The following is a 9,561-nucleotide window of genomic DNA, read 5'->3' on the forward strand; positions in this document are numbered from 1 at the left end:
AAACGCTTGATACAGGTAATGCATATTTTGGTGTTGCATGGTGTTCCTTATGGCTTTGTAGTCTGGTTGAGAATAATTGTTGCTCATACAAAATTTGAGACTCCTTCAGTTATACGAGATCGTAGGTTCGTCTTGATGCAAGAAAAGGTATGGCTCAATTGAGCACTTACAAGCGAAAATACACAATGTATCAAGCGATTGTACGCCGCAATTTCTCTATTGTCATGACTCTTCGTCTACAAATAATAAGTCGTCGTCTATATTGTTATAGCACAGAATGATGAATGAGGCAATTCCCCAGTTGCCGATTGGGACGATCATCCACGCAGTGGTGGCTTTTGGGGTAGGCGAGGTAGGCGGTCGCCTAGGGCCCGCCCTGGTTGATTTACGCGCTTTCGAGGGCCCCCCTCCTCAGTTTACGCGCTTTTTTCAACTATTTCTCCGGGTTACGCGCTTTTTTAAGTATTACCATTTTCAGAATAACCGTGGAATCCTTTTATCCATAAAGAATCTTAGTATTGTACCCTAAAGAGGGGTCAATCATCAATCCACAATTTTTAGTTATCATTTTACGAATAACCACAAAAATCCATGCACCACTGTTGATTATGGTACCGTAAGCAGTTGTCGATCATCAAATTTCTGCAATTGGTGCAAGAGCTCACTTCGATTTTGATCTCTATCCATTTTGCCGTTAGGCAAAGGGCTCCCTCCTACATTTACGTGAATGTTATCAATTTGCAGAAAACTGCGAAAATACATGTAGGCCTACCCATGTAGAATATAATACCGTAAACAGTAGTCAATCATTAAATTTATGCACCCGCTAAAAGATCTTACTTTGATTTTATAGGGGGGCCTCCCTGCTACATTTATGCAAATTTTAGTTATCATTTTGCGAATAGCCGTGAAAATACATGTAGGCCTACTGGCTACATATGTAGAATATAGTACCGTAAGCAGTAGTCGATCATTAAATTTCTGCACTAGTTGCAAGAGCTCCCTTTGATTTTATGATCTCTATCCATTTTGACATTAGCTAAAGGGCCCCCCTCCTACATTTACGCGAATGCTATCATTTTGCAAATAACTGTGAAAATGCATGTACCCATTTAGAATATAATACCGTTAACAGTAGTCAATATTTAAATTTCTGCACCCGCTAAAATGGCTTACTTTGATTTTATGAGGAGGGCCTTCCTTCTCCATTTATGCGATTTTTGGTTAGCATTTTACGAATAACCGTGAAAATATATGTACCCATGTAGCATCTGGTACCTTAAACAGTAGTCGATCATTAAATTTCTGCATCCGCTAAAAGAGATTACTTTGATTTTATGAGCCCCCCCCCCTACAATTATGCGAATATTCGTTATCATTTTGCGAATAACCGTGAAAATATATGTACCGATGTCGAATATGGTACCGTAAACAGTCTATCATTAAATTTCTGCACCTGCTAAAAGAGATAATATATTGAATTCAGGAGGGCCTCACTCCCACATTTATGCGAATTTTAGTTATCATTTTGCGAATAACCGTGAAAATACACATTTTGCGAATAATCGTGAAAATACATGTAAGCCAACCGAAGTAGAATATGGTACTATAAACGGTGTTCGATAATTGAATTTCTGTGCTTGGCGATTTTATGTCAATGAGGTCATATTATAACATGGAATGAATTATTACTGAATATATACTTCCTAGTGGCAGCAGTGTATATTTCAGTGCATCAAAATTTTACCGTATATGCTTGTGTGAGATTCTACTTGCTAGCTCTTGATGCCAGCTTTCATATGATCTGTTAATTTCTAATGAAGCGAGTCCACACTGAGCCTGAATATCCAAAATATCAAAGGAAATAGTCATTTTAAAATCCATTGTGTTGCATGGTGTTCCTGATGGCTCTTCACAGGTTATACCAGTGCTGATGTGTTCCTGTGGTATTACTGATGTTGTACCACGTTGCCGCACATTTTGCTTGTATGCCTAATCCTGCAACATAATCTTCTTGGTAGACAAAAGATAGGCCCAATCCAGCACCTGGCTGAAACCTTGACGTGGTGTGCTGGCTTATTACTAATGTCAGCCGACAGCTTTCTGGATTTATTTTTATATGGTCTATTTGGCGTGCAGTTGCCTTGGTATACTATTATGTCATGCTACATCCCATATTTCTTATAAATAGGTGGGTCTCGACACGCGCTATAGTTCACTTGAGTCACTCGTTTTCAAACATGACAAGTAGTTTATTGTACTTTGGCATGGCATTATAATTATTTTATATGGTTAAAGTTTTATCATGATGTACAGACAATCTACTACCGGAACAGGGCATACGAGGTGTACAAAAATAAAAGGTTCGTTCAGTGTTAGTAAGAGGGGTCTTGGGTCTGAAGTTGGGATAAAGTAGATAAGGGGGCCCCTCGGAAGTTTCGCCTAGGGCCCCCCAATCATAAGGCCACTACTGCATCCACGGAACACACGTCACGTAGGCTACGCGGAAATTATGTGTCCGTATCAATGAAGAGCCCGATTTTCATACCGTCACTGTTAACCGTAGAATAACGATTTAAATATTTCGTGAACTAGAAATTTAAGTTCGATACTTCTCGTCGTTGAAGTGTATCGCGAATGGTCGTATCACAGCATCCACAACACGTGGCACACAGCTACGGATATTAGTGGACATGACAGTTATGTGGTACACCCGTACCATTATCACAGTGCTCGAGGAATAGTCATGTGGTCACGGAGCATATTAATATTATTTTTCATGGCGTGCAACTATGGTCGTAAGGATGTATGACGTACAGTGTAGACTACTGCACAATGTACATGCAGCTACGGTCGCATTTAAAAACAAAAATCAATTTTAAACAAACATGTTTAAAACAAGGCCCTTGTTAAAAAAACATATTTTTTTTGTTTTTTCTTACGCCATGACGTCACGGATAGTGGAGTAGTTGAGTGACATTGACAATTGAAAATATAGGGTAAATATATAGCTTCTTTGACGAAATATCTACGTTCTATAGCTGTTGAACCGACTATTTTGAGGGTTCCAACCATCCCATATCGCATACGTCGACTATATCGGATGATAATTTTCCGTAGGCTCATCGACATGTTTTTTGGAAATAATTTACTCAACTATGGCTTGATTTTACAACTTAATAAAAACACAATTTTTTAAAAGGCTTTTGTTTAACAAACTGTTTAATACATGTTTAAACAAAGTGTTTTAAACTACCATTTGTTTAAAATGCAACCCTATACGGCACTGTACTGTACACACCAAAATTTAGTCAGGCGGCATAGGTTAAGTTTTATGTATGTGGATTCGAACGGTAGTAAAGTGACATGTATATTTAACCTTGGATATTACAAAGCACGTATCGCCCTGAGCCTGACGCATAATTGCCTTGAACACTTTCAGAAAGTAAGACATCAGAACTTTCGACTACAATTCAACAGACATCATAACGTCTCTTTTCTGAATTAATCCAAGTAAAGGAAATGACTTTCCTTGCAATTTCAGCATGCATTCACTACGTATTGAATGTGGATTCGAACAACATGTTTGATTGACATCTCATCATCATAAAAATGCTTTTTGAGTCTCGATTGAATTACCGCTGACTACGCTTAAACGGCAGCATGGTATTTCATTTCAACATATTTCTTGAGACTGCGACAATAATATTTCTATTGACAGCCGCACTTATTATTATCATTTCTGGGACTTCACTATGTATTCTTAATTGTAATGCGGGGTTAAAACAAACCTTCACTTCAAAGCGTTAGTTCTTAATCTTAACTATCACGCGGAACACTTACGGTAATCTGCAAGTCTTCGCGAAAACAAACATCTAACATCGTTCATCAACTCACAACATAACGTTTCTCTTTAGAACTGATGTCAGCGAAGGAAATTACTTTCCCTGCGACACTAGCATCCATTCACGACGTATTGAGTGTTAACGTGGATTCGAACAACATGTTCGATTGACATCTCATCATTATAAAAATAATTTTTGGGTCTATATTGAATTATTGCAGGCACTGCTTTAACGGAGGCATGATATTTCATTCCACCATGTTGCTTGAGGGAGTGACGATATATTTTATATTGACAGCAGAACTTTAGAGCGTTAGTTCTCAACTAACTCGCGGAACACCTGAGTTAATCTGCATGTATTCGAGGAACCCAAATTCTTTAGAGTCACAAAGTGAACATGTACGATGTACATCTTACACACTACTGCATTACTATATAGGTGCACAAATGAACTGCTCATCAACGAAGTTTTTAAAAAAATATTAAAATTTAATTTTCACACATACACATAACGGTTGTAATGATGTAGTGATGAATATTCATTGCATATCACTATTGCCGCACCTGTTCCATTTCAGATACCAGTACTGAAATGCGAGGTCTCTTCCGGGATAGTATAACCGTATTGTTCCGTCGAAACAGCGGGACACCAATTGCTTAAATACGAATTATCCTCTGAATATTGCAGATAAAATTGGCAGAAGGACGGGGTTTCAATGTCGACCCCCACCCCCGACCTTCTCGGCGTAGGGTTGCATTTAAAACACCTTGTTTGAAGCATGTTTTAAACAGTGTTTTAAACAAAGGCCTTTTTAAAAATTGTGTTTTTTTAAGTTGTATAATTATGCCATAATTATGAAAATACTTTCAAATAAAACATGTTGCATGAGCCTACGGATGGTTTGCACTCGATATAGCCGACGTAAATACCATATGGGATGGTTGCAGCACTCAAAATAGTCGGTTCAACAGCTATAATACCTAGATATTTCGTCAAGAGAGCTATATTTACCCTATATTTTCAATTGTCAATGTCACTCTACTATGACGTCACAATTTGATGTTCGTGACGTCATGACTTTAAAAAACAAAAACAATAGAAACATGTTTTAGACAAGGGCCTTGTTTTAAACATGTTTGTTTTAATTTGATTTTTGTCGAAAACCAGTGTTCAAAAGAGAACTGATAGAAGATTTTATTGGGATTTATGTTAACACATTTTGTTAACCCCTTCAAACCATTTTGTGTTGAAGCTGTATAAAAAATGAAATGCGAAACAATGTGATCAAAGAGTTATATTTTCTCAATGCCAACACCAGTTTACTCATTCTATAATTCCTTCGTTTATGTTTTGTCCAACCTTCCTCGAAAGTCAGTCTGCTAGCTAGTTACTCCGGGTATTCGAAAACGTCTAAAATGCTTGCGCTAATATATGAATTCGATCGATATGCCACCAAAAGCAGCAAGCTCGAAAGTATCCTCTCCTTGGTTATTAAGAGTGCAGAGTGTTGAGAATACGCCTGCATGTAAGGATGTTCAATTAGGAGTTCAGCGTCAATAAAATTATTATGCTCGCGTAAATGATGACAGGAAAAGTTTTGCTGGAAACACCATAATACGCTCCGAATGAATATGTTGGTAACTCCACGAAAGTAATTATTTCGTAAACGCCTCACATCTACACGTCGTCATTTCTGCTAACGCAGCGTTTCTCCAGCTGGTGTCTGCGAGACGGCTTTCAGGAACCTCAAAGTACTATCCAAAATATTACGCTACCACGAATGAAAGATTTTGTAAAATATACAATTTTCAAAATATCCTATTTTCTAAACCAAACTCAAACGATGTAATTATGTAAGCCAGGTTGGAGTCCCTCCACGCAGTCTTTCGGCCTGACCTTTTTGTTTGTCTGTAATGGTTTTTGTTTCGCGTGTATAGCATTTGCGACGTTAACGAATGCATCCATCTTTACCGAATGTTACGTACAGAATTGTGGAAAAATACGGTCAATTTGCGGAAATCATTGAGATCTTGTATATATTCAGTATAAATGAAGGGTAAAACTCTATGTATGTCGCGTGTACTTAGCCGATATATAGTGTCGTGGATTTATTCTAAGTATGAGGAATGGTGTGAACGTGAGGTTCACGTTCGCGTTCTGTGGGTGAACTTCTGGAATTTAGAGGTTCGTGTTCACAAATGAACCTTGGTAGGTTCTGCACTGTGAACCTTCTTCATTTAATAAAATTTTCCACGTCATTATGACATCGCTGGTTAAAATTCTTTGCATTTCAACTTAGGACTACTCTTTGCATGACGCTGGTAGCATAAAATCAAAACCGGAGGAACATGCTACTTGCCAATCTCAAACATTTTGCATGCTTTGTTACAAAAGTTTGCCCGAAATATCCGGCTTTCCGTTTTTGAATATTTGAAATTGAAATTGCTGGAAAAGTGTCGTAAGATATAGATATTATGGGATGAATATAGCATTTGATTGCTATGAGGTTGATGCATTTGGTGACGTTCAAGAAGTCAGCATGTACTTCAGCATTGTGGCATAATGGGGCCTGAGTCGTCGCTATAGGTGTCATGTACCTTACTATGGGCTAGCACGTCACTGAAATGTAGGGTTGGAATTAGCAATATGACCTCACGTGACGTCATAGGTTCACGTTCGCGTTCACGCAGATCCTGAACGAAAGGTTCGCGTTCACATGAGCCTGAACCTTTCACTGGTTCGCACCATCCCTACTAAGTGTATCTTCGCCCTAAGGGACGAGGTGATCGGCATGGCGCGTAACATATGGGCTACACGGTGGTGCCCGCTGCTCTTTCCACACTTCTTCCAAACACGATGGAATATCTCGCGACACGTCACAGTATTCGTAATTCCACTCTACTGAGAATAATTTTCTCTGCCTTTGTTTCAATTACAGGGATTTGCGTTCGACTCCGGCATCACAGGAAACTCGGAATCCATAAAAGCGTCAAAAGGAACAGAGATATTCACTTCTTCATTGGCGTCACCCGCACTCAAGTGCGAAGACATCGCTGCTAAGAAATGCTTCGTTACATTGAGTACTCGCCGCTCTTCATGAGATATCCGCAATGTTTTACTCGTGCTTTATCGCGGTGTGGCTGTTGCAATCGCATTATAGATAACTAGCCCGTTAGTTATCTATACTTGCATCACCGAGTTCCCGGACAATACTATGGTGTTGGGTCGAATTTCAAGTTAACCGATAGACCTGTGCAGAGCGCTCTTGTAATTATAAAACTATGCTGCATTTTGCCTCGATAATATTTCAAGTATTCACTAAAATAGGTTTCCTGAAACTTACAAATAAGAGTGTCCGTTTGCCAAATCGTTACAGGCTGTTTGGTACGCTGTAATAACCGCAATGCAACGCGACTTGGTCGTTCGAGCTAGTAATTTCCAACGATTTCTAATCTCGATTTACTGACGCTTACATTCGCAACTATACTTTCACGCATCTCTGAATGAGGCTGACAGTTCCTAATGATGTATTTCACGGACCAAATAATCTACTGCCAATCCCATTCTTCATTCTCGGTTAAATAAATGGGGAATCTCTCATCATTTGTACCGCTTCAGTTACGATTGAGGCTGGTATATCGACTTCTCAATGATGGAATATGAACCGCGACCGTGCTGGATATCATATGAAAATTCTCTATATAACGTTTACACATAGCGACGATATGTTCTACCTGTTAACGTAAAATTAAAGGTACAACTGTCATTTTTACAGAACCTGTAATATAATCAATAAGCAAGATGAAACTGACCTGCATTGTATTGGCAATTATGGCGATGACGCTCGCTGAAGTCCGAGGACGTAAGTCACGATGTATCAGTATTTTACTCCATGGAAAAGTCCGTTATTTCATTGCGTAACGCGGCGATGCTCCGTTACTCAATATCATAGTACAGAATAGCCGAAAACGTGTTTCTCATTCATTGTAGAGGGTTGCAAACAAGACTTGGACTGCCCGCCCGGCTACTTCTGCAATTTCAACCAAGGCCGATGCTATCCCTTGATCTAGAAGAGTGAGTGATCCCTGCATTATAATATTAAATTGATCATATTTGTCTGCTCTGTAGTCCACAGGATACGTCCATAGTATAATTGTTTTCATATCGTGCGCTTCTTGGTGTTGTGTCAATCTAAAATCATGAACCGTTATATGAGACATATGAAGGCCCAGTTAGGCTACTTCTGTCATATTTTTGCAATATTGTGTTTCTCGTGTATAACAAATACGCGTCATTCGTACATTGTAAAATTTAATTACAGATCTTCGGAACGGGAAAGAGCAAAGTCTAGAGGCAGAGGAGATGACTAAACCTATTGCTTGATGACGACAAAATAAAAATATTATTGAAAATCTTCTTTGTTTAAGAGAGCGACGCTAAATGGCTAGTAACAGCGAGTCAGACGCAAGGAATGTTCAAATCGAAGGCAGATGGGGATTTCTATGTCTCTTCGTCATGTCAGTCGACTTTCCCGCTAAATGCTAATTTCGATGCAGCTCATGATGGCTTATTTCGAGGATAGTTGTCGTTGGCGCAAAGTCCTATGTTTGAATTCGTATCGATGCCCGTAAAACTAGAACCAGTTTAAAATCTACCCTTTGAAATCCGTGCAGATATACGGTGAACAAATAATTGGTTGAACATGAAAGGCCTTGTCGATTAAGCGTGACTTTAGTTAATGTGCAGATAGACTAGTTCAGTGCGTCGATTGACGAAGGCTTGTCTCTGTTACGAAATCAATGCATCGTGGAGCTGCAGACATATTCATCCGAAGCGTAATATGGTATTTCCTGCAAATGGTTTCTGGCATTTACGCGAGCAAAATAATGTTAATGATGATGAACATCTTTATATTCAGGCGTATTTTCAATACTGGTAATAACTCAGGAGGCGATAATTTCGAAGTTGTTGCTAATCGTGGCATATCGATCGCATTTCATATTTGTCCACTAGCGCAAGTACTTAAAGTTTGCGATTACTCGTAGTACCGGTCCAACTAGCATTCAAAGAAGTTTGAAAGAAACAAAACAAATGTACTTACGAATGGTTGAACACGTTATTGGCAGGGTTGCATTTAAAACAAAGAGATATATATATTCAAAGCAAACATGTTTAAAACAAGGCCTTTGTTTAAAACATGTTTTTATTTTATTTTTTCAAGCCATAACGTCACGAATATTCAATTCTGATGACATAGTCGATTGACATTGACAATTAAAAAGATAGGGTAAATATAGCTTCTTTGACGAAATAAGCTTCTAACCCATGCCATATACGGACAAAAAATATTCTTAATCAGGACTACATCGTCAAGCAGCATTTTTACGGTCGACGGTCATCATCATCAGAGCATTCATTCCGTATCAATGATCTATATCTACATAATATAGCTGTTGAGCCGACTATTTCGAAGGTTCCAACCATTCCATATCGTATACGTGGGCTCTATCGGGTGTCAATCGTCCGTAGGCTCATACTACATGTTTTTTGGAAATGCAATTTCTCTATTGTCATGACTCTTCGTCTACAAATAATAAGTATCGTTTATATTGTTATAGCACAGAATTATGAATGAGGCAATTCCCCAGTTGCCCCTTGGGACGATCATCCACGCAGTGGTGGCTTTTGGGGTAGGCGAGGTAGGCGGTCGCCCAGG

At 38.9% G+C, this 9,561-nt stretch overlaps 1 long non-coding RNA gene across 1 annotated transcript; it reads left to right on the forward strand.

Annotated features, from left to right (window-relative positions):
- LOC145442960 (uncharacterized) lies at positions 1-8,257 on the forward strand. Its single transcript, XR_013916215.1, has 4 exons — positions 1-15; positions 6,784-7,707; positions 7,836-7,919; positions 8,167-8,257. It is a non-coding gene; the product is annotated as an uncharacterized LOC145442960 (long non-coding RNA).
- Positions 8,258-9,561: the final 1,304 nt, after the last annotated feature.

Source organism: Botryllus schlosseri, chromosome 7 (genome assembly GCF_051294905.1).
Source record: "Botryllus schlosseri isolate E-star chromosome 7, Bs_hap1, whole genome shotgun sequence".
In the NCBI taxonomy this organism is placed as follows: Eukaryota; Metazoa; Chordata; class Ascidiacea; order Stolidobranchia; family Styelidae; genus Botryllus; species Botryllus schlosseri.